At 35.6% G+C, this 24,980-nt stretch overlaps 1 protein-coding gene across 4 annotated transcripts in view; it reads right to left on the reverse strand.

The window, feature by feature from the left end:
• Positions 1 to 18,429, reverse strand: part of LOC150108239 (uncharacterized) — an 86,960-nt gene extending 68,531 nt beyond the window's left edge. Inside the window, exon 1 of one of the 4 annotated variants that reach the window (XM_090415693.1) lies at positions 18,291 to 18,429. The gene's annotated coding sequence lies outside the window, so the exon portion shown is untranslated. The other 3 variants (XM_090415692.1, XM_090415691.1, XM_090415694.1) reach the window with 3 other exon arrangements.
• Between the last annotated feature and the right edge of the window lie 6,551 nt (positions 18,430 to 24,980).

Genomic DNA, 24,980 nt, shown 5'->3' on the forward strand with positions numbered 1-24,980 from the left:
CAGTTTTTTATTTTTTAGTGCCTTACATCAGTTATGTACCTTGAAGATGCCAACAGCCTTAGTTGGTGAAACTAGTTGGTATAACATAGTTGTTTATTATATGCACTTGATCAATATAATCCTATTTAAAGTCATTCCATATTTTTTGCTTTCATATTAAGGAAGTATTAAAAGAGAAATAACTGAAAGAGTCTCAATAAAATAGAACTAGAACAAACCCTAGAAATCATTCAATGATTTTGGTATCCTGGAGATGAAGAAAGATTCGGTGAGGATGCAAAGAATTACTAAGATACTGGGATTATGGAATGTAAGTTGAGGAGAATAAGAGTATGTGGACTGCAGATGGTGAGCAGGAGGGATGATATGAGAGAGACTATAAACTTTTGAAAGACGATGTGGGATACTGATTGATGAAATGCTTTATATGGAAGGTGGAGAGAGGACAAAGAAGGCATCCATGGAAGATGAATTTCTGTGTGGTTAAGAAAGGGGAGAGAGAGCTATTTTTCTCACAAAGCAGGAAGTGAAACAACTTGCTTGGTGAATGCATTAGTATGAATGAGTTTAAGAGAAGATATGACAGCTGGTGTATATGTAGCCACCCTTGAATCCTTGGCTCTCTAGAGGTCTCTGTTAATCTCACTAGCATTATTTGATGCTATTCAGAAGAGGGTAATTACATTAACTGATGACTCCTTCTTTCACTGATGTTCAGTTTCTGCCTCATTCCTCTTTCTACAGTTACTTTTGTGGTTAAGTGCTCTGCTGAAATGGCCTAACATTCCTCCATTTTCTTTCAAAACTGGAAGAACAAGAGCAGCTGCTAGTTAACATCCATTTACTATCCACCTCCAAACTCATCAAATAAACTCCTCTTTCATTCCATCTACCTCTTTAATTTGGAACAACCTTTCTCATTCTGTATTCTCCAAAGATTAATTACACATTTCAGCTATTTATAAAAAAAAAAAAAAAAAAAAAAATTGACAATTTCATTCATTCTCTCTTTTTTACCCACATTCAGCACTAATGCATTATAGGTTTTGTAACCTTTCATTTGTAAGTCACAAAAAAATCATACAGTTAGCAATCTGAATAACAGATTGCTAACTGTATGAGTTTATTTATTAATAAACCTTTATTGAAGTAATTAATGATATGCTAATCATTGGCTATGCTTAAATGCAAACTGCATTTATCTGTTTATAAAGAATCATTTTGACCAGTATGGTAAGGAAGACGAAACTGGAATATGAGAGGAGATTGGTCCTGCAATCCAAAGAAAATCCTAGGGAATTTTTTTAAAAAAGAGGCCAGTAGGAGGAGGAATGACTGTGGAAGAATGACATTGTGGGATAAAAATGGGAATAGAGTGACTGATGCAGAGGACATAGTGGAATTGTTCAATGAACACTTTATTGGAGTATTTCATCCTAGAGGAGTCAGTTTTAATGCTAGAGGGATTGGGCAGGTTCAATGTTTAGAGGTACAGGAGGAGAGTGTGTTTCAAATACCGAGTACTCTGGATGTTAGTAAAGCTGTGGGACTGGATGGTATTTCACCACGAGTTTTGAGAGAATGTGCTAGGGTACTGACAGTGCCTTTGACTGGCTTTTCAATGAAAGTCTGGCTGCGGAAAGGTGCCCATGGAATAGAAGGAAGGTAAGATAGTGCCATTGCATAAGGGTGGTAGCAGACTGGAAGTGTCTAATTATAGGCCAGTTTGTGTGTCATCAGTAGTTAGTAAGATCTTGGAGAAAGTAGTGAAGGACTGTATACAGCATTGGGCAAATGAAGGTAATGTTATCTGTAAGAGTCAACATGGATTTGTGAAGGGGTGCTCTTGTTTTAGCAATATGCTAGCCTTTTATGATAAACTTACAAGCATTAGATGAGGGAAAGGCATATACTGACATTTTCTTAGACTTAGCAAAGGCATTTAACAGGGTGCCACATGATAAGCTGATATTTAAGTTGCAGCACATGGGTCTGGATGTCAGATTGGTCAACTGGATTCAGGATTGGCTGTCCGATAGGTATCAGAGAGTTGTGTATGGTGGGGCAGTTTGAAGGAAGCAGAGGGTAACAAGTGGGATCCCACAGGGCTCAGTACTGGGACCTATATTGTTTAATCTTTATATCAATGACATTGTCAGTGGATTGCAAGGGGATATTCAGTTGTTTGCGGATGATGCGAAGCTGGGAAGGATTATTAGTAATAATGCAGATGCGGCAGCCTTGCAACAGGATTTGAATAAGCTAGGCAGATGGGCAAATGAATGGGGGTATCGGTTTAATGCAGCAAAATATAAGGTCTTGAGGTTTGGGAAACATTGATGGGACGCTGTATACTTTATAGGAGGAGTTATACTGGAGGAAGTAGGGGAGACAAGAGATCTGGGGTTGATAATTGATCCTCTGTGAAACCTGAAATTTAGATTTCAGGTTTCACAGAGGATTGCTGCAATAATGAGAATGATGCTGACCTGCAGAGATAAAAGAGTTATCATTCCGTTGTATAAGACCCTGATTAGACCACACTTGGACTACTGTTCTCAGATTTGGTTACCAGGATTTGAAGGGGATAAATTAACTGTGGAAAGGGTATAAAGGCAGATAACAAAGATGGTTTCAGGACCGTAAAATAATAGTTATGAGGATCGGCTGAGGGAATGTGGACTGCAGATTTTGGTGGATAGAAGGAGAGGTGATATGACTGACACTTTTAAACTGTTGAGAGGTGGTTACAGGGTTGACACTGGGGAGTTCTTTCACTTGGTTGAACAGTGGGAAGGAGTGATGACAAGAGGCCATCCCTGGAAGTTATGAAAGGAAACTATGAGCAAGAGGGTGAGGAGTGGTTTCTTTGCATGGAGGGTGGTTGAACCATGGAATGCATTGCTTGATGGAGTGGTGACAGCGAGAACGGTCAATGAGTTTAAGGAGTGGTATGATAGACTTTGTGTTTCTTAAGGGGGGGGGCTCCCCTCGATGAGTCTTGATAGACTGTGTTTCTTAGGAAGGACCTCCCACGATGAGTCTTTTGACTCCATGGAGGCCTGAATAATAATAATAATAATTTTCTTTAATTACTTGGTAAGCCATGACATGAGTTTCATCAAAACATGGATGTGAAATGTACCATAGAAATTGTGTATATAAAGCCTAAGATTATTGATGTATTTCTTTCACCATGGAAGACAGATGGTTATTCACTAAAACAGAAACTTACTTTTTATGTACCATACAATGAAAAACTTCAATATATTGCAGTTAGAAATAAAGAAAGCATTTCTTTTCTTTTTGGAATGCAAATTATTATTATTATTATTCAAGAAATCAGGAATTCATCAAGGAAGGGCCCTTTAGCAGATCATACAATGCCTAAATACCTATCATACCTCTCTTTGAAAACATTCTCTAAGACAGTATCCATTGTTTGCTCGTTCCATTTCTTCATCATAAGCTATGAAAAGATCTTATATTTCCTGATCTCATCCTTATTCAGCTTCCAGTCATGATCCTTAGTTGTTCTCTCCACCCATTATGAGCCATAAAATTTACATTATATTTATACTAAGATCCCCCCCCTCCTCCACACATACTCCATCTTGTTTTTGTTATATTTCCTTTCCTCCTCCTATTTCTCAAACTCTGAGGACTACACTTCTTAAATCTATCTCTATGTGCAGAATACCACAAGCAAAATGTTATTTTGGTTATGTGTTGCAGAATCTTTTCAAATGCATCCTCATCTCTATGGAATCCAGACAATCATGAGACTTGGGCCACTATTATAATAATAATTTGAGAAGAAATATCCAGTTGTTTGATGATGTGTGCAAAACAGGGTACAGCAATAGTTAATACAGATGATGTAGAAATCCTGCAGGCTGACTTAAATAAAGTGACAGTGTGAGCGGTAGGTAATATTTATCAGTTTAATACAGCAAAATAAAGTTATGCAAGTTTGGGATGAAAAGATTAATAGCCAATTTTATTAATTATATATTTTATATTGATGAAAACAGACTGTAAGAAATTAATAAGGATAGGAATTTGAAGGTGATAATAGACAGGGAGTAAACTTTACACAGAATAGCTCAAAGAATCGCAGGATGTTGCAGAACACAGTGATAAGCAGATTATCCTTCGTTATAAGTTTTGATATAGCCACATATGGAGTATTGTGCAAAGCTTTGTTTGCTTGGGGATGAAGTGGTGAAAAGGATCCAAAGGTGAGTGACTAAGATGACCGGTCTTAGGAATGCTCCCTATGAGAGAAGATTTTTTGATTACAAAAATTGACTGATAAGAAGAAAAGAGAGAATATGATAGAAACATGAGTTACTGAAGGAATTTTATAAGACCAATGCCTAAGAAAATTTTCAATATAAGAAGCAAGAGAACAAGGGATATTTGATGACAAGTAGAAAGAGAAAAAACAAGGTATTACCTCCTGCAAACTGTGTAATTTTTTTTTTTGCTTGGAGTAGTGAGTGATTGGAATGGTTTACCAGATCTAGTCATGAGTGCTTTAAGGTTCAATAAGGAGTTCTAGAAGAAATATAATAGGTGTTGTATGAATAATTGTTAGTGTGGGCCTCCCATGAGATGAATCTTCAAGACTTCATGGAGATGCCATGTAATAATCATACCATATTGTGTCACAGCTAATGGAGATTTGGTAGCACAAAATGCCATGACTTAAATGAAAAGAATAGTATTCTCACAGTGATAAATTTGATTCATTTTATAAGAACAGTTCAAGCTCAAACACACGCACATTCAGTCATTCAAGTGCTATCTCCAGTCCAGAAGTTTGCAGCCATGGTTTTCCACTTATTTCTAGTTTGTGCATCTCTAAAGATCTAGATGATACTTTTCCCAGTGTTCTTCATATAACATCTTGGTGATCCTGCTCTCCCCTTATAGCTTTCCTGTAATGATTGCACTAGCTAGTTCTTTTCTTATTCATTCCATGTCCTAAAAATTTAATTTTACCTCTTTCCAATCTTGTTCAGTAAGGTTTTTTTTCTCTTTTTCTTTTAATTGCAATTACTTGTTTGTTTGTAACTTTTCTATCAAGCTTATTTGCATCATTCTTCTTAGGAACCACATCTCCATCCGCATCAGCCATTTTACCATTTCTTTTACAACAGTCCATGTTTCTCAGGTGCACATTAACCACATCAACAGCAATGCCAATGCAATATATCATTTCTTATGCACTTCATTCATAATATGCCAATATAATATCAAAGGTATTGCAATTTTAATATGCACTTTGCATCCATGGCAACTTTGATGTGTATATGTGGTTGCCTGGTTAATGGAAATATACATAACAAGTCATTAGTTGCATTATTTTATTTAGACCGACTTTTTTTTTTTTTTTTTTTTTTATTAGTAAATATTGTGTGTTAAAAAAAGACTGTTTTAGATATCTGTATTATTATTCCTTGCATTCTTTTTATTTCTTGGTCCCATTTTCTATAATAAGTGATTCGACTTCCTAGATCTTCTACTTGTTCTATGGCACAGCCTGAAAAGGTTACCTCATAGAACAAGTAGATTTATGGGGTGGCCTTTTAAGGTCATGTTTATCCATCACTTTTATGTTACCAGTGATTAACATTGCTTTTTTGTTTTCTTAGTGTTCATTTTTAGTCCAAATTTATCACAGTTAACTATATATATATTTATAAAGAATTGAATGACTAGAACCAAGATTTAAGTAAAAAGGTTTTAATATAAAAACACGACTGGTTTCGGCTTGTAACAGCCTTCATTAGGTGACATTATAAAAGAAAGAAAAAAGAAAAAACACTAAAACACTGAAGCTTAAATAAACTATGAACATCAATGAGAGTCTCTGTACGTAATTAACATTAAATCATTGTGGTTGTATATAAAGCTGTTCTTTCGTTAGTTGTATTGTTGGGAAAGTGCGTGCTAGTAGCATCTCATGAATGCCAGTACAAGATTATAGCTGAATGACAATCTGGGAAGTTGTAGCTCAAGTTATTTAGATGAACAGGATTGAAGATGATTTCTCTAGATTCCACAATTTTTCTCTCTAGTTCATCATTGCAACGGAAGATTTTTCCCAGCAGACTTTGTGAGTTTGGTTTTCATCATTAGGATTAGCCGAGAAAAGGATATGACTTGATAATGCACTGGCTCGCTTCTCTTGTAAGTAATGTCCTTCATGTGTTCTTCCATATGCAATTCGACAGATTTGTCTGTCTGCCCAAAACATCATTTTGGGCAGACAGATATAGTTTATTTAAGCTTCAGTGTTTTTTCTTTTTTCTTTCTTTTATAATGTCACCTGATGAAGGCTGTTATAAACCGAAACTAATCGCGTTTTTATATTAAAACCTTTTTACTTAAATCTCGGTTCTAGTCATTCAATCCTTTATAAAAATATGTATGTTAACCGAGTTAATGATCATTCTTTCATATATATATATATATATATATATATATATATGAGATGGATGAATAAAGAGATTAAGCATGCAATACAGAGAAAAAGGGCATTGTGGAGGCAGCATAAGAGAAGTGGAAGTAACCAATTTCATGAGGTCTACAAAGACCAGGCAAGGAGGGTAACTTGGTTGGTGAGAGTAGCTAAAGAGAGGTATGAACAGCAGTTAGCTAATGAAGCTAAAAAGAATCCTAGGGAGTTCTTTCGATATGTAGCCAGCAAAAGAAAGAATGATTATGGAAGGATGACACTGATTGGAGGAAATGGTATAAAGACAGCTGTTGCAGAATGTGTGGTGGAGATACTTAATGAGCAGTTCATAAAGATCTTTCAATCTTGTGAATGTGACTTCATGGAGAGATTAAGAGCAGTTGATGATGGGGTGGGGAGGAGAGACTGACTGTAAGTGAGCAAGAGGTGTTTGGGGAGTTGAGTAAACTAGATGTAAATAAGGCTGTGGGACTTGATAATATATCACCGCGTATTCTGAAGGAAAGTGCCAGAGAGTTGACACCTGCCTTAACATATTTTTTTAATACGAGTCTTGCACTTGGTCAAGTCCCTAAAGAGTGGAAGGAGGGCAAGATTGTGCCACTTCATAAAGGAGGTGATCGAACTCAAGCATCAAACTATAGGCCTATCTGTGTGTCAGGTGTTGTGGTTAAGTTGTTGGAGAAGCTTGTGAGAACTAGGATCCAGAGTTGGGTTGACAACAATGGTATAATCTTTGATGGACAGCATGGATTTGCTAAAGGGAGGTCGTGTTTTAGTAATCTACTTACTTATCACAATAAAGTGACTGCTTCCCTGGACAGAGGAGAAGGATACACAGTAATATACTTGGATTTCGCAAAAGCTTTTGATAGAGTACCTCATGATAAGTTGACAGTCAAACTAGAGCAGATGGGGTTGGATATTAGATTAGTGCATTGGATTGGAGACTGGCTATCTGATAGGTATCAACAAGTTGTGTATGGGGGTGCAATATCCAAGAAAAGGAATGCCACTAGTGGAGTGCCTCAGGGATCTGTTTTAGGGCCATTACTATTTAACTTGTATATTAATGATATTGGCGAAGATTTGGATGGAGATATTCAGTTGTTTGCAGATGATGCAAAGTTGGGACGAACAACAGAGTAGTGACATAAAGAGTAGTGAAGATGTTGTGGCCTTGCAAGAAGACTTGAATAAATTGAGTGATTGGGCAAGCAAATGGGAATGTGAGTTCAATGTTGCAAAATGTAAGGTTTTAAAATTTGGAAAACAAAGATGGGATGCAGAATTTATGCTTGGTGAGAATATATTGTTGGAAGTAGAGGAAATAAGAGATCTGGGGGTGATAGTGGATAAGGATCTAAAATTTAGGGGACACATCGCCAAAATTGTGAAGACAACACAAAGACTTCTGGGAATGATGCGGAGGACACTGACGTGTAGAAGTAGGGAGATTCTTGTTCCATTGTATAAAGCTTTGATTAGGCCACACATGGACTATTGTGCCCAGATTTGGTCACCTGGTTTTGAGAAGAATGAAGAGATGTTGGAAAGGGTCCAAAGGCGACTGACTAAGGTAGTTTCTGACCTCTGGAATGTCGAGTATGAGGAAAGATTGAAAAGATGTAATTTGCAGAGTCTAGTGGAGAGAAGGAAGAGGGGAGATATGATAGAGACCTACAAGTTGGTAAGGGGTTGTTATAGGATCAATGGTGGAGAAGTTCTACAGAGAATAGTGAGAGATCAGGGGAGAACCAGAGGTCATCCCTGGAAACTGTATAAAGAGGGTGTGAGTAGGGGAGTGAGAGGCAGGTTTTTTTCGTGCAGAGTTGTGAATGATTGTAATGCCTTGCCTGAGAGTGTGGTGTCTGCAAGGAGTTTGAATGTGTTTAAGACGCGGTATGATGAGATGTGTGTGAGATAAAAGAACCTCCTAGATGAGTCTTTGACTCCATGAGGTCTTGTTTAATAATAATAATATATATGAACTATAATTTGCAGATCCTTTTCATTTTCAGTGATTAGTATTGTGTCTGCATATTGTAGGTTATTTATGTTTATTCCAATTAAGTTACCTCTGTGTTTTGATTTCTTGCATAACCCTTTCTAAGAAGATGCCAAACAACAATGGTGATAATACACACCATCATTCTTTTTATATCTATCCATTATGAAAGTGTGGATATTTTCATTGTAGATTGTTGATTCCAGTATGTTATTTTTCCTATTTTTTTTTTTTTTTTTTTTTTTTTTTTTTTTTTTTTTTAATTCCCAGACTTTAGTATTGCATTGCTTAGTGTGCCTTTTCTGCTACTGGATCAGCTATTATTTTCTTTATCCAGTTTTGACATCTGTCCAGTATTATTCTAAGAAATAATTTCAACATTTCAATGTTGAAATTATTTCAAGACATTACTCATCCAGCTAATTGTTCTGTAATCGGCATATTTCTGAAATTTGGTATAATAAATTTAGTTTAATCCTTTATCCAAGTGTGAGCAAACAAAGTTTGCGCCTGAAAGTATCTTCAGGACTGGGGTAAGGTGGTACAACACCTGGACAACTTGTTGTAAAGGTGGAGCAAGCTGCTACAACGAGTTGCCCGGGTGTTGTACCACCTTACCCCAGTCCTGAAGATACTTTCAGACGCAAACTTTGTTTGCTCACATTTGGATAAAGGATTAAACTAAATTTATTATACTCTAACCAAGTGAAAAATAAACTTTCAACATCTGAAATTTGGCTTTTTCTATCTCTTAAATTTTTTAGCATTCATGTGTAACTAAATCTGGACTTGAGACTATTTTCTTTAACTTTTTTTTCATGCTTTTCTTATTTCAGTTAAAAGGTCTATTTCATTTTCTTTTTTTTTTATGGCTATTTAGCCTATTTTTGTTTGCAGTGATCCTTTTATAATGTCATTAGCTTTTTAATCAAATTTTAAGGCATTACTGATGCTTTATATAAAGATATACGAAGAATATATATAGGAGGAATAATTCGAACATACCTTTGTAGGATGTTGCTGGCTGTCTTCTTATTCAGAGGCTTCCCAGTGTGTGTGTGTGTGGTGATATACATTCATCCGCTGTTAAAAAGAAAAAAGTATGATTGAAAGGAAAGGGGGTGGAAAATGTGGGGGTAGAGAGAGAGAGAGATGCGGAAGAATTATTGGTGAGCCAAGAGGTATGTGAACTTTTTGAAAAACTCTTTTTTTTTTTATATTATTAAAGGTGGGCAGAGAATACTTTGTGTGTGTGTGGGGGGGGGGGTTGAAAAGAGAAATTTTTTAGGGAAGGGGAAGGATATGATGGGATAAGATCGAAGTGGAAGTAACGGGGGATTAGCCATTTCGATAGTGCGTCATCTTTGGAGCTTGTGGGGAAAGTGCAGGCTAGCTATGTCATACCAGCTTGGTGTTTCTGTCTTTGGTGTATCTGTATTGTTTCCTATTGGTCAGAGTCGTGACCTAATTTTTATGGAGCTTCCAACTTTCGAGATTATTTGAAAGCTCCATTAACATAAAAATTAGGTCACGACTCCGACCAATAGGAAACAACACAGATATAAAAACAGAAACACTAAGCCGGCATGACATAGCCTCCACTTTCCCTAAGAGCTCCGAAGACGACGCACTATCGAAATGGTTCATACCCCGTTACTCCCACCTCTGATCTTATCCCATCATATCCTTCCCCTTCCCTAAAAATGTCTCTTTTCACCCCCCCCAAAGTATTCTCTGCCCACCGTTAATAATATAAAAAAACCAGGTTTTTTAAAAGTTCACATACCCCTTGCCTCACCAATGATTCTTCCGCATCTCTCTACCCGTACATTTTCCAACCCCCTTCCATTCAATCATACTTTCTTCCTTTTAACAGCAGACGAACGTATATCGCCGCATGCCGGGATGCTGCTGAATAAGAAGACAGCTGGCAACATCCTACAAAGGTATGTCCAAATTATTCCTCCTATATAGTCTTCATCAGTAATGCCCTAAAATTTGAGTAAAAAGCCAAACATTGTATTATAAAAGGGGCACTCCTAAACAAAAATAGGCTAAATAGCTATAAAAATAATATTTTTTAAGAGGAGTAGCATGGGAATGTCCCCAGAAATGATACCTATTTCATTTTCATTATTTGTTTAGGTCTTTTCTATTGAGTATTGATTTTTTAATATATTTTCTCAAAATGCTATATAAAAATAAAAAAAATGTCTTTTCCAAAAATATGTCTCCTGTTATTTTTTATGCATTCAAGTTGTTTGTTCCTTTTCCTTTTTCTGAGTTCACCTTGCATTTTCTAAAATTATGAAAAACACTGCAAGTCTTCAATTTCTTGACATTTTCCATTCAACCATATTTCTTAGTTATATTACATATGAGTTATTTCTCTTTTCAATTTTCTATGTTTAATTAGAGGTTTACTTTTTGTTTTTGTTTCTTAATTTCCTCCACTCTTTTCTTTTTTTACTTGCTCTCTGGAGATACTAGTTGTGATGTTTTGAGGATGAATGTATAATATTAATACTAGGCATTGAGTGCCTAGTATTAATATTAAAAAAAATAATATATGTATTTATGAGCATCTAATCAATAAATATAAATAAATAAATCATAATATTGCAAACCACATTTTGAAACAAAGAACAAAAAATGTTATATATGTAGAAAAGGATGGCCAGAAAATGATCAAAAATATCTGTGCTTTTATTATGCATCAGTATGAATGCACAAAATGCTGGTATTTGTCATTCACTGGGAGAGTATGTTGATATGTACAATTTCTTTACTTATCAGTATCTTTTCTACATATCAGTATCTATCAGAGCTACAAATTTCAAAGCACTGGGTAAGCTTCTTTTAACGACTTATACTGAACATATAGTAGAATGCCCATAAAAACACAATGAAAGAAACATACATGATAGGCAGCAGGTATTTCAGCTATCACATAAATGAATAACATCATCAGAATATTCATGCCCTGTTAGTATTGCAATGACTTAATACAAAATATAAAAGTTTCGTTTCCTTTTACATGGTAGGAAATAGGATGCATATTCTGCTTAAATGTTTGCTATTACTGCAACTATCATCATGAAATTTTGGTATTCTTTCCCTTTTTCAAAATTACAAAGCTACAATTACTTGCTCTTTTACTTTAATCAGACACATGATTTTATTTACTGTTCATATTTGAATTTTTTTATTATTAATAAAAGACCAAGTAATTGTAGCTTTATAATAAATGTGATATATTTCTTATCTATGAATCGGTACTGTCCAACCATAGATCCAAGAGCCTAGTCTGACAACCTGCCAAAAAGAGTCAATTCATGCTGAAGGGAAAAAGAAATAAAGGATGTACGAATTGGTCACCAACACGTGAAATCATGTGCTTTATACATAAAATTTTCCAACTGTTATACAAGCAAAATAGTTACCACTTTAAAAACTACAATGTTCATAAAAGAAAAGTTAATTTTCCGATGTGTAATAATAAACCACTCAATGCACAAGACAGATTGATTACCCTATTATCAGAATGGATTCTCCTTCTTTTGACATGCGCAGAAAGAAGTGTCAAAGGGTCTCACATCCGTGGGCATACAGTATACAGTATCAAAGTTTCAATTATGTAAAACGTTAATTTTTGGGGAGGCTTTAGATGTTTAATGGTAGGGCACTAAAGCTATGATGTAGGTGTGTGCCATATTGCTAACGTATGCAAATGACAGACAATATGTCAGTCAACTGCATATCACTAACTGAAATCAGTATGAGTCAGCAAACAAGAAAGTATACAAGTGCTGATATGTGTGTGCGAGAGAGAGATTGTAAAACAAATGGATGCAATTAATAAAAGGCAATAACAAAGTAAGGAAAAGTTCAGAAATTCTCTTATGCTACATCCATAATGCCTTTTTCTTCTGCATCGCATGCTTGATTTCTTCATTCATCCATTTCACACCTACCCTTATTTAACCTTCTGACCCTTGGAATACATTTAGATATTACTTCTTGCCTCTAGTAGCTAGTGCTTGAATATCATCCAAGCAGCATTGATCTCCTTTCCACCCAACTCCTCATTCCATGCTACACCTGCAAGATTGCTTCTGAGCTTCTCATAATCACTAGCCTTGTAGTTCTACATATACCTTTTCCCTCAGAGAAGCCCTCACACTACTGGCAGACCATCCAGGTAATCACTTCATGGTTACTCATACCAACTAGAGAATGATTTGACACTTCATTTATAAAAACATCCTCTGATGAGATGCTCAAATCCCAGACCCTCAATCCTCATGTGCCCTCTGTTACAAGCTGCCTGAGGTAGTTGTCCCTCAAAAATTCTAGAAACTCTTTTTCTTTCCTTCTGGTTCCTATATCATCATCCCAGTCTATATTGCCATAATTAAAATTGCCCATAATGATTACCCTTTTCTTATTTTCTTGGCTAATTTGATTATACATTTCATGGTCACCATCATCCATATTACCAGGTCTATAATAACATCCGACTAAGTATTTCATTCTATTCACCTCTATCTCATCATATTGCCTCAAAACCACTGCTATTATTTCCTTCTTGCATCTCCAACCTGTATGGACATAATTCTTTTATCATCATTAATAACACTCCACCTCCCTTTTTACCCATTCTATCTTCACAAAATACATCATACTCTTTCATCTCTCTCTATTCCTGTCAGGATGTCTCACTTATTCCAATAATTTTGGGGTGAATAAACTCAATGAATGCAACCTTTTCATTTACCTTGTTTCTTATACTTCTAGCATTTGTATACAAACATAACAGCTCATTCTTAAATCTACAAGTTTCACTGATACCACTTATTGGAAGTGACTTCTTCATACTTTCCTCGAGTCAGAAATAAATATGATTTTGATGTGAAGTGAACACGAGTCAGCAAAATTCATGCTATGAATTACTCTACATAAGACCATGGACATAACTCTTTTTCCATCATTAACAGCACTTCACCTCATTTTTATCCTTTCTATTTAATGGCAAACAGTAATAATTCAGGCTAATTGTTTAGATTATGAATAGCAACTAAGACTGATGAATTTTTAATGGCACTTGTGGCATAATAAAAATGTTTATTAAATGCACATATTCACAAGAATATAATAATTTTATTACTGCAAATGTTTCAACCACAGGGTGGTTACAATAAAATAAGATTAGAATTATGGCCCAAATTTAAATTAAGTGATTTTAATTAAATTTATTTAAATAAAGAAATGACAAGCATTATATTAAAAAAAGTTAATTAGAATGGGGAGAACATACTACTGCTTGCCATTTAGAGGATGAGATCTTCCCAGATTTTGGACATGGATTAGACAGTTGTTCTGATTTAAGTTTTGGTGGTGTAAAAGTACTTCAGCATTCTCTTTAAACAATGCTGAAACCTAACATCAGGGCCGGTTTTATAATTAGGTGAACCTAGGCAATCACCTAGGAACTCCAAGACTTCAGGGCGCCAGATTTTGCTACATAGTTCGGGGAAAAATTACACCCTTCGAAAAAAATTAGTAAAGTCCTGGTGCTCGCTGATGATCCTATATTATTTTTGCCTTTCTCTATTTCTTCTGCTCCCCTGCTCTTTGTATACTTAACCTCAAGTGCAGAGACTTTTCCTCCTACTGGAAAATAAATAACATTAAAACAATATTTTTTTTAATGTTCATAATGATATTATTTTTATAAATATCCACATGTGTAGGTGTACGTGTGCTTGTGTGAGTATGACAAAATATATATAGAGAGAGATAATGTATAGGGGTGCCTAAATTTTCTTTGCCTAGGGGCATCAGATACTTTCAGACCGGCCGTGCCTAACACCAATGTAAAAGGTGTGTTGGACCATAGGATATCATTATAAATGTACCATAGGATCATAGGATATCACTCCAAGGCCAGATTTTTCAGGTTTATCAATGTTAGTGACTGGTATTCTTGTAGTAGTTTTTCAACAAAACATCCTGTTTGTCTAAAGTAAGAACAGAAGCATTCACATTGAACACCAGGGGGGGGGGAGACTGTTTATCCTTAATATTTGTAACCAGGAGGAGATTTTGTTGATAGGAAAACAAGTGGGAACTAAATTGTATCTTTTCAGGATCTTGGCAATCGTCTTAGAGATGCTTGTGATATATGAGATAGGGACTCACTATATAGGTCCAGGGTTTCTGGTGATGGGCTCGTAAGAGACTGAGATGCGTTTAAACTTCCTTGAGGTGAAACCATTCTGTAATATGATGCATGGAATCATGCTCAATTCTTGTTGGAAAGATTGGGAATTGGAGCAGATGACGTGCTCTGTCAAGCAAAGATTTGAAGATGCCTATTTTTTGAGATGGATGATATGCTGAATTTTTCTGTACATAGTGACCTGTGAAGGTCACTTTATAGTGAATAGAAGTAGCTAGTGTTCCACAGGAAGGTTAATTTTCCATCCGTTTTGTTTTCCATAGTGAAGTTGATGCATGGGTATTGATTTTGGTTAAAAATCAATAGCCTTCACCCATGTTTGCTTCTATTATGTCTTCTCTTTTTCTGTCTATTAGCAGAAAAAAAGAAGCCATAATAGAAGCATATAAGTTATTAAAGGGTTTATACAAGTGACACTGAAGATTTTTTTTCAGTACATGGCAGGAAGAGAGAGAATGAAGAGTAATCCATGAAAATTATGTAAGAGTATGGTTAGTGAGGGTGTTAGTACCAAATTTTTTGCATGGAGTATGGTGAATGGGTTGCCAGAGGTGGTTGCAAGTGCTTCATCAGTGAATGAGTTTAAGGAGAAATATGATAAGTACTGTGTGTATAATGGATCTCTTGTGATGAGTCTTCTGACTCCATGGAGATACCTATATAATAATATCAGTAAAAATATTTAAATGTCTCATGACCATAGATAGCCGGTTCAGCAATAAATAATTTTGAACTCAAATTCATGTAAATGTAGTTCAATGAAAGTTAAATATCTGATAATATCATGCTAAATAAAAAAGTTTTCCCCCTTTATCAAAAGTTTATCCAGCATAGCATTTACATAATCACTTAGCATTCTTTAATTTTCGCAAATGGTTAAGGGTTACCTATCACTTTGCCCTCCTTCTCAAAATAAGTAACTGCACCAAGATCATCTCACCACTCTAAGTTGATGCTTCATGCTACCACTCTATACCCCCATGCAGAACACTACAAAAGTCCTAGCATCCTTGAAAGACTACACAGTACTAATAACCATAGAGACTAGGTTCACCCTAAGAGGGTGAAAAAAGGAAGACACTAAGAAAGAGTAAAGACTGGGTTGCATTGAAAAATAGCTGACAGGACTACAGAGCATCCCACTGTTAATGCAAGTGTTCTTACAGCTGATTTGGGAAACAACAACAGCAAAAAGAAAAAAAGTATAAAATACACAAACACAGTAAAAAAAAAAAGCTATATGCTTATTGATACCACTGAATTCAAAAAGAATAAGTCAATCCATCATCAGCAACATAAGCACAAGCCAGTTTGAACCAAGGTAAGACTATATAACAATCAGCTAATTATAAAAATGAGTGCAGCATCCCAAAGATGATATCTCATAGTTAGAATCCTTTAAAGTGGTAAAAACTGAGAATTATGCATAAACATATAACATTTAAGCACGAAAAATAATAAAATATAATAATAAAATAATATAAAATAATAAAAAGCCACTTAGGATTGGAATGTTCCAGGCTTTTGGCATGGATAGCCATTTTTCCAATTTGAATCAGTAAGATGTAATAACTTCAGACCTTAAATAAGTGATCTTGACTGAAACTGCTTTTGTAGACAAGCACATCTTTTCAAAGGATCCTATGTCCAGTGCCAGTGACATATTGAGTCATTGGCACTGGTGAACATCCATTATTAAGTCACCAGAACTTAATAATGGATGTTCACCAATCCTCTTCTCAATGTACTTCAAAATTCTGAAAAAGTTTCAGTTTGCACATTTGTACAACAAACTTTGGATTTTTTTTTACCTGTCATCACAGATTACCAAAGTTTATTATAAGGTGCAGCATAATCCCTACTAACACTATCTCTTATTTTGGTGAAACTAGCTGTTCAATAAGCAAAAGACTACATATATACCAAGACATCCATCAGTGCAACTTATACCAACAGTGCAGCATTAACAGCAAACATAGAGTCCTTTGGAAAGATACTAAGCTTATTCAGAAGTCGTTTTATAGACAAATGCTTGTTTAATGAAAGTTCTGAAGCTTATTACTTGCGTAATTGAATCAAAATGGTTTATCCATGCCAAAAGTGTATGAAATTTCGTATGTTGGCAGCTTTAATTTTTTTTAAATGTTATATAAGTATAAAGATGATGTAAATAATGTGCTGAGTATATACTTCCCACAATGATTGTTGTACTCTATGGAGGTGCCAGTGTAATAATAGTTCGATGCATAATTCTATCGGTTTGTACCACTTTGGAGGATTGCAACTGCTAGGCACAATCTCTGGTATGCTGTGCTTTGTTTGAACAGTCTGACAAGCTTTTATATATATATATATATATATATACTTTCCCTTGTTTCTGGTTTTTGTATCACTAAGGATGAATTGGTTTATTTTTTCTGACATAATTAATGTTCATGTTATCAATAAATATATAGTTAAATATACTGTGCTCACGTATTTTCAACAGAAAATTCATTTTTTTTTCTTTTTAAATAAGTTCAAAAACTGTCTTTAGTAAAAAATACGATTTTAATTAAATTGCATTAAATTTTCCATTATTATTGTTATTATAATAATGAGGGTAAAACGTTATTTACTATTCAGGAGAGAGTAGGCAAAGCATTTAAGAATTCCATAAGTTATATAATGAGTCCCCTCCCCCTTCCCCCACATGGCCTTAATGTTTAGTGTCAAATTGCATCATAAAGGGAGAGAGAGAGAAAGACAGAGAGGGAAATTGTTAATTAGATTATTAGTGGGGATAATAAAATGTATAGAATTTAGGAAAATATTAGTCAGATGCATAAATAAGGCCTATGATTCGTAGACTCCGTGGTCACTGCACATGGGTCTCCAAGCGAATTTTCTCGCCTCGTTCGAAATTTCTTTAATTGGCGAACAGTTCAAAATACCTGTAAGCCACGCCCACCCAACTCTTCATCCAAATTGCATTTGATAAAAGCAAGAGCCACCTTTGCTTTCATCAAATAGCATGCCATGAATTACTCATTTAAACTTCAATCATCCTCCCCTTTCTGTGAAGAAATCAATCTAAGATATTATTTGTTTACGTAATCAGTTACAATCAGTTATTATGAATTTAAGAATAATGATTATATACTCTATTAGCATTAATCATTTTACAAAGAATGCAAAGTGCTACGTAAATTAAGTCAAAGCACATATAAAACATCAAAATAATTTCCGAGTTCCAAAAATTCTCAGCAAATTGTACGTACGTCTCACTAATACGTAGTTTTCACAGGTTTTATTACAAATAAAAAAAATAGCCTAATTAATAATAAAAAAAAAACATGTACTGTCAGGGCTCAAATGCAAGAAATTATGAGTGACTATAATTGCCGAACGTCAACCAATAAACCAAAACAACTCACAACATACAAATACAGCAACTTCTTTCCCAGTCTAACCGTAAAAGAGCGCCACCCGAAAAATTAAAAACAAAACGAGTTATTTACTTATCAAAGTGTAGATTTAGAAATAAGTAAATCTGAGTTTCAATAATTTCTTACTTTCTTAAACATTAAGTTAATTAGTTCATGTCAGTCAAAATAAATCCTTTTGGTAGTTCCTTTACATTTTTTGGCTTTTAGTTTATAATATAATTTTTGGAATATACTTCTACTATTATTTTTAAAGGATCTGTCTCCTGTCATGGATGGTATATGTAATAAACAACTGCAATGAAGTTAAAGAACTAGCTAGTTAGAATCTAACTTATTCCAGAAACATATTTTTCAAAAATGATAGAGACATCAGAGTGGTTTACAAATAACCTTTTATTTTCACGAATCACAGCACACCTCTAGCCCACTTTTAGCCGTAATTACATTACCACTCTCCTGGGTAGACTTTTCACGAAATAATGGTAAACGGGCGCAATCATTTTGGCTCACTGCCAAAATAGCAGTCACTTCCTTAAATAAAGCTAGAGCTGTATCGATCTTAATCTCAATCGCCTTTCTAACTCTTCTCAAAGGTACTTTATATAGGATTCAAATTAAGATTTGTGCAAGGTCGATATCCTAAAAATCATATGGTCATTGGCCTCGAGGTATGGCATAACGTATTATTATACAAAGGCCTCCTAGAGTCGGGTGGAAGGGTAGTTGAGTATGTATCATGTTGATACTCAACTGAATCAGTTCTACAGTATTTCCGAAAGGTAGGAAATGCAGAATTGTCTAGGACGTTGACAAAACATTTGGTTTTGTCAACATGGAAGGACTGCTGTTTTGTAGCAGCCTTTCCATGGAAGGCGAGGTTTTAGTATTTTGTGTGGGTAATGTCTTCCAGAGCAGCAAAAAAAAAGAAAAAAAGTTCCGTGATATGGTTGCCAACCTCCTTCTAGGGGTCACACTTGAAGAAGAAGAATGTCTTCCATAAATTTTTGCAGGTGTATATGATCAGAACTTGCAGGTGTCACGTAATAGTAATAATGACTCCTGTTTCATAGCCATTTAGCATGTAGTCCTTATCATCGCCTTCCTGTGCCACATAGTTTTTTCGTTCATTCTCACACACGAAAGGTTGCAGAACCAATAGTAGATTGATTTCATGTGTGGGCAGTGAAAGCACTACATACCACGTGCATTTTCGTAGTGGGATTGAAAGAACGACAGGATATTGCGCCCTTCCATCCGAAAGAATCGAACTAAGTTCGATTATTGTCGTCAAAAGAGAAATCATTATATATGTTGTTTCAGTTGGTAGACAGCGTTGAGTAGTTAAGGATAATAGTGTCGTGTAGTTGGAAGATTAAGTAGAGAAGGTGGTGAGTTGTGTGTGGTGAAGTAGTGTGCACTCCCACAATAAATTCTTGGATTCCTTGGACGTGTAATGTAATAACAGTAATAATAATAATAATAATAATAATATAGGGAAAAAATACGACCGAAGTAAGTTCACCTTTGGTTGCAAAGTCGCAATAAACATTTCTTCCATCTCACACGAATTCGAATTCAGGTGTTTTCAAACAAAACCAAATGTCGCAATGTTAACCATGACTGTGTTGTTTCGAGTCGCTTTATGAACCATATTTCATTAGTGTCAATATGTACAATTTATTTAGGTCTAAATAAGGAATGTCGGATTGGTTGTTCGAGTCACTATCGCATCAGCTCTCGAGCCAAAAGGCTGCAGGTTCGAATTCCGCTTGGAGGCATGGATGTTTGTGACTGCCTTTCACATATCACACATTCACACAAAAATGTACACACTCTCATGATATACTGGTCACCATGGAAGAAATAGAGCCTCTCTTTCCGCATTATGGATGGAAGCCTTGTCCAGCTGTGGGAATCACAGGCTGAATATCAAATAACGAACAGATAATTATTTCAACATAAGGCGATTGAATGGAATACTCTACCTCGTGATGACATTAACAGAACATGGAACACCAACCTGGTTTTCTCGGTAATATAGAATATCGACTGTGGCAAACTGGGCCATAAGGCGACTATATTATAACCAACAGTGCGCGTTTAATTGGCGATTTTTCTATTTTAACAGGAACTCAAATTTCTAGAAGAAAATGTTTGTCAAATTTGAAATCAAATAATTCACTTATACGGTTGAAAATGATGGAAAGTAATTTGTGATGTGTGGCTCAGTGAAAGCGACAGAAGGAAGACTTGACTTTAGTTCTAGTTGTTGACTAGTGAAGCTTTTTCCTAAGCGTTTCTTAGACCCGTTCCCGAGTTAGTCGATCACTGGTACAGGCAAGCGGGTTTTTCATACTTGAAACTCTGGTTTCAGGTAGAAAACATTTTTGACATTTATAATTGCACATTTGTGAATTTATACATGTCAAACCGGATTTCAGGTGCCTGTTACCCCTAAGCGATAACTTTTAAGAGACTTTCTAATGAGTAAATTTTAGGTCTTATTGGTTATTGGAGTCCCTTGGAATATATTAGGCACTAAACTGCAGTTCTAGCTTATCGGGACATGTACACCAAAGGTCGATAAGGATTTTGCGTTATTTCGTTATAATAAATTATAGGCTCATTAAGAGAACAAACACTTAGAATTTCAGGAGAATCTAAAAGTGGAGCCTTTATTATGATACTGGGAGAAAAATGATTAGGGATCAAATACTGGCAATGATTTTCTGATATCTGTATAATAGTGACAAGATCAAAGTCTAAGGGTAAACCAGTCCATAGTCTGAGTGAGCTCTAATTAAAAGCTGATTAAAAGCTTTGGTCAATGGACAGATAATAGATACTTAAAAATAGGAATTGAATTATTCTTGATCATTTTCTCACTTATCAGACCTCAGTAGTTCTGTGGAGATGGCCTCTGCATTCACAGTTCCACGCTGTCTTCAGAAAGATATTTCAAGTTCGATTCTAGTAGCAGATTGAAGGAACGCTTTCTAAGCCTTTCTTCTACCGGGCTAACACTACACCTCCTTTCCAGAGATTTTGCCAATCTCTGAAAACGACGTGTAGCTGTCCTTTGGAAGTTGTCCGCTAGTCACCCGCCCGATTACTATTGAAATCATTGACAGCCTTGTCCCAGCTATCTGCAATGGGTAAGGGTGAAGTATAGTTGCCCACAGTCTTCAACAGTTTGTTAGAACTCAACAGCTTTGTCCACTCCTTTTGTGGAATAAAAGCATTAACAGATTAATTGTATTTATTTCACACTTCGAAAAACTTCCAGTTATAACTATACTCGAAAAAATGCAGAATTTATAGATGCTTTGCCTAGCTTTTCTGATCGATTCACATTAAATTAATTTCTGCTTCTGGTAATAAAGTCAATAATTCTTATCGCTACGTATTGCCTTTTATGAATAAATAGAGCATAAAAGGAAGAAAGCAGTGGTATGAGTTAGGCTATTGATATTCAGCCTTGCGAGAAAATATGTTCCTTCTTCTTAAAACTTTTGGAGTGGGCAGTTCAATCTCCTGTGGTAGCCAATCAGAAATAGCTAGCCCAAGGCTATCACCAATTTAATCAGCACGAAGTGAACAGACGGCTAAAGTGAAGTGCCACCATGTCGTAGTCCCTCAATCTAACACAATATTGTTAATATCTGAAAATAGTGTGGGTTCGACGGTCGATTTTCTTGAGTTTACGGGACGAAAAACACGTTTGCCTGTGCCAGAAATCGACTAACTCGGGCACTTGTCGAAAAAAGGCTTAGAAAATGTTCTTCTAGTCGGCGCCTAGATTTGAACTCGTTTTCCTTCGTGCAGTCAAGCGCCGTGGAGTCAAACGTTACTTCCACTGGTAGTCTCAGATCCACGTGGAGAACTAAATTAAACCAAGAGCTGTGATTCGTGCTTGATTGATAAAATATGTCACTGTTTGCTACCATTACCTAATAACAATAATAACGAATGAAGACGGATTCAAACCTAGTCGCCAAAGAGAGGAACATTTTCTAAGCCTTTTTTTTCGACCGGTTCTCGAGTTAGTCGATCTTTGACATGGGCAAGCGGGTTTTTCGTGCCGTAAACTCAAAAAAATCTACCGTCGAACCCACACTATTTTCAGATATTAACAATATTGTGTTAGATTGAGGGACTACGACATGGTGGCACTTCACTTTAGCCGTCTGTTCACTTCGTGCTGATTAAATTGGTGATAGCCTTGGGCTAGCTATTTCTGATTGGCTACCACAGGAGATTGAACTGCCCACTCCAAAAGTTTTAAGAAGAAGGAACATATTTTCTCGCAAGGCTGAATATCAATAGCCTAACTCATACCACTGTTTTCTTCCTTTTATGCTCTATTTATTCATAAAAGGCAATACGTAGCGATAAGAATTATTGACTTTATATTGTGTTCGAGTTAGGGAGGACCCCCAACATTGCAGCACTTCACTTTAGCTGTCTCTTCAATGCATACGGATTAAATTGGTTAGCTGATAGCCTTGAGCTAGCTATCTCTGATTGGCTACCAGTGGAGATTGAACTGTCCACTCAGTCTCCAAAAGTTAGACAAGGGATATACGGGAATAAAAGGCGTTAGCTAATTTTTTATACTGTAGTCCTCAGAAGTTGCTGTTGATATATTATTATATAAATAGCAGCACCACCAACAACAAGGAACTCTTAATTGTCAGTAACAATTCAATTTTTCTTAAGATTACAGATAAAATGATGACGAGAAGAAACATATATTACCTATGAGTAACAGATGAACGATGGTGAAGTAAAACATTATTATTATTATTATTATTATTATTATTATTATTATTATTATTATTATTGCATGACCCGTGAAGTCCTACACCTCATTGCTAGAGACCACTCTATTACACCACGTACTGCACACTACCCAGTATTTGTCTCTCTGTTAATAGTGCATATTCTCTAGCATGTTTGCTTGGCGGGATTAAAAACTCAAGTTAAGGGAGGAAAAGAATCCTACTCCAGAGAGAGAGAGAGAAAGAGAGAGAGAGAGTAAAATAAAAATAAACGAATCAGCTAACGCCTTTTTATTCCCTCATAGGGAGTTGGTGAGGGCTTTATACCCGTCTTACTTTTGGAGACTGAGTGGGCAGTTCAATCTCCACCGGTAGCCAATCAGAGATAGCTGGCCCATGTCTATCACTAATTATAGCAACCACCGAATAAGAGGCTGGCAAACAAGTGCTGCCATCTCTTGGTGCCTAACCCTAACAAGATATGTTACCTAACCCTAACAAGAAATAATGTGGATACTACGGTTTCTTGAGTTTCCGGGAGGAAAAACCCACTTTCCCGTGCCAGAGATCGACTAACTAGGGAACTGGTCGAAGAAAGGCTTAGAAAAAGTTCCTCCGCTCGGTGACTAGACTTGAACTTAAGTCAAACTTCGAGCGATCAAGCGCAGAGGATGCAAGTGCCACTTCCACTAAGCTACACAGATAAGCCTAGAGAGCGAGCGAGCAAGAGAGAGAGAGAGAGAGAGAGAGAGAGAGAGAGAGAGTAATTAATTCCCCTTCAGTAAAAAGCTAATATAAAGATTCCTCACGTCATGAGGGGAAATTAATTCAAATTTTTCACAGTTGAAGGAGGCGCGTATTCTATCGTTCTTCCGCCTGCGCTATAAAGGCACCATGATAAAGTGGATATTGCTGAAAATGAGTATCAAGATCATTGGGTACATTTGCTTCCTTGCACAAATATTTTCAATATTAAACTTCATAATGAAAAAATACATCAGGTACCTTTAAATATAGAGTCTCTATAGCTCCCTAAGTTTTGACGAATCAAGTGTTTAGAAAAACCAGAATTCGAACCTCATCTAGAATCTGAAGAAAGTTCATCAGAACTTTTCTACTGAAATTAGTCTCATACAGGAATTGAAGAATTTTTTTGTAATGGAAACTCGTTTTTTTTTCTTTTACTAGCAACTAAGCAAATCAGGAGAACGCACAAAAATTTTAAAACTTTCTTTTAGTTTTAACATTTAACAAAATTTGCATCTCTTAAAGAATGACTTTTTTTCTTATGATAGAAATCCCCAATTTTTCTTGGCATAAAAGAATGTTTCCAGGTTCATTCGATGATCTTCCAACAGATCATACATGCATATTACTGAATAATCTTTTCTATGTCAAAGTAGTTTCCTGTTTTATTCCAGGTATTAATTTTACATTTAAAAAGCAATGAACATTGTATAAATCATTAAATTTGTTTTGGTGTCCCTAAGATCTATCATATTTATGAGATCCATAAGTTTTTTCACTAATTGTACTCCATACTTTCACATGGATGTTCAGTTTTTCTGCTCATCAGATTTGGCATAGTTGATTGTTCCATTCTCTTCTAATTCTGTTCAGATATGTGCAATGAATAATCACCACTTTTTTACATGTCAACTCCAAACAACCCCAAATGTGTTAAATAAATTATTCTTCCTCTCCCTTCCTTTTCTATTCTGCTGTTCATTGGAATAGTCTGCTTCTCTATATTCCACAAGGAGTAAAATCTTCAAGTCTTCAAATTCAGTATTAGGAAATTCTTCTTTGTTCTCAACTTTTCGGCCCTCTGCAGTACTAAGTATACCATGAATGGGTTGATCAACCTCTCGAAGTGTAAGATTACCAGAAATAAGAAAATATCATTAAATGGTATTTCGTTTATTTGACAGTAGATTGTGTCATGTGTTAGAGTCCTTTTTTTAGATTTTTGTATTACAGAGAAAGATTTGTATTACATAATACGAGGCCCGTGTAGTTCTGTGGAAATAACGTT

This window comes from Typopeltis vanoorti, chromosome 3 (assembly GCF_054136105.1).
Source record: "Typopeltis vanoorti isolate ZY-2024b chromosome 3, IOZ_Tvanoo_1.0, whole genome shotgun sequence".
Taxonomy (NCBI): domain Eukaryota; kingdom Metazoa; phylum Arthropoda; class Arachnida; order Uropygi; family Thelyphonidae; genus Typopeltis; species Typopeltis vanoorti.